Source organism: Saccostrea cucullata, unplaced genomic scaffold (assembly GCF_032062105.1).
Source record: "Saccostrea cucullata isolate Sc308-1 unplaced genomic scaffold, CSIRO_AGI_Scuc_v1 ctg18688, whole genome shotgun sequence".
Taxonomy (NCBI): Eukaryota; Metazoa; Mollusca; class Bivalvia; order Ostreida; family Ostreidae; genus Saccostrea; species Saccostrea cuccullata.
In genome coordinates this window covers 10531-12235 of record NW_026919164.1, presented here as the reverse complement: position 1 = coordinate 12235, position 1705 = coordinate 10531, and the positions used below count along the sequence as shown (strand labels likewise).

At 35.6% G+C, this 1705-nt stretch overlaps 1 long non-coding RNA gene across 1 annotated transcript; it reads right to left on the bottom strand.

The window, feature by feature from the left end:
- Positions 1-1139: 1139 nt before the first annotated feature.
- Positions 1140-1705, bottom strand: LOC134281366 (uncharacterized). The gene is made up of 3 exons (XR_009995069.1): positions 1539-1705; positions 1326-1432; positions 1140-1216 (listed from the first exon to the last, which is right to left on the bottom strand). It is a non-coding gene; the product is annotated as an uncharacterized LOC134281366 (long non-coding RNA).

Genomic DNA, 1705 nt, shown 5'->3' with positions numbered 1-1705 from the left:
ACTCACTCTTGTCTGATTTTTAAGACAAAAACCTTTTCCTTGGTCCTTGGTTGGTAAGTGACTATAAATCCTATTGTTTTCGAAGGGCCCTACTGCTCTACATCCTATCAATGGAAAGGTTAGAGGTCAAAATGGGTCTTACTCTGTTCTTTAGCAAATAAAAGAGTGTGCAATGAAAGGGGCTTAAATCTTACCACATCATGGTAAAGGGCAATAAAATATGACAAGGGTTACCCTAAAGTCCATGTTAATGACTTCTCTCCTTCCTTACACTGTTCTTTGGGGAACAGACTGCTCTAAAATAGATTATGGTGAAATTGTTCTATCTCGAAATAAAAAAAATTGACTGTAAGTCAACAACAAAAATAGCAAATATTTCATAAAATGGCAAAAGGAAAATATACTGATTCCATTCCTGCCAAACTGTACATCTGTAAAATTAAAAATAAAAGAGGTCAAAAAGGTATACCACTCAAATCAAGTAAGGACAGAAAGCAAAAATCCCAAATTGCAACAAATTCAGTGTGTTTCTTACCACTTTTCCTATTTTTATCTGTTTTCAAAGTGAATATTCTGTATTCGGATCCTTGCAACATGTTCTCCTCTTCTTTATGTGTGCAACGACCATCAGTCTGTTCTATCCTCCATCTTTCCGTTTCAAAGATAGAAACTAATGCAAGATTAGTTAAGTTAACAAAGGATTGAGAAATGTGCAAAAAGAAAAAAATAGGGAAAAAATAAGCTAAGAAACGATTACTCTTGTCTGCTTTTTAAAGACAAAAACTAAACCTTTTAAGTGATTCCTCCTTGCTACATGCCTTGCTGCTTCCGGTGGGATCTGCTGTCATCATTAAGCCTGTCGAAAGTTTAGAGGTCAAAATTGGACTCAATATACCTCATGTGAACACAACTCATTAATTCCAAAAATGTCAAGAGAAAAACATCTTACTGCATCATCCAAAGTTTGCAGTTGTTGATTCGACAGACTTTTATTTGTTGTTCCTCCAAGCATGCCAAGTCCTCTTCTGCTAACAAAAGAAGAATAAAGATGCCAGGTCTCCTTCAGTTGAGCACAAGTAACATAAATCAAGAAAGAGTGAGCAGAGCAAGGAGATATTCTTTCATTCTCTCAACATTACCTGAAGAATTTGTCAAAGTGCTCTCAACTCTTCTTTTGATGAACAGGCTGCTCTCGGATAGACGGTTGGAGGCAAATCTATTTTTTATCCAAAAATAAATGATAAAATGAAGTCAATTAAAATGCAAAGATTACATCAAATTGCAGATCAGGGAGAAAATGTCAAAGGGGGAATTTTATGTCTTACCCTTAATTTCTTGTTAAGAGTGTTGTCCATCCTTACTCTTGGTGCTCTCATTGAAGATTCATCCAGTCGACATCCATATTGGGACTGGTTCTTGTTAAGCTTTTCGTCTATTGATTGAAAAAAGAAAAAGATCAAACAATTGCACCATTTGGATCATTGAGAATAGAAAACAAAAATACTGAAAAATGCCGTCAAAAGCAGTTTGCTTCTTACCAAGATGGATAATGGTGGCCTCTTGTCATAGTGGAAACTCTGTATCTGGATTTCTGCAATGAGCTCCTATTTGTTGTGTAGCCAGCCAATGTCTGCCTGTCTTAATATCCTCTCCATCTTTCTCAAAATAGAAACTGATACAAGATTATTCAAGTCCAAAAAGATTT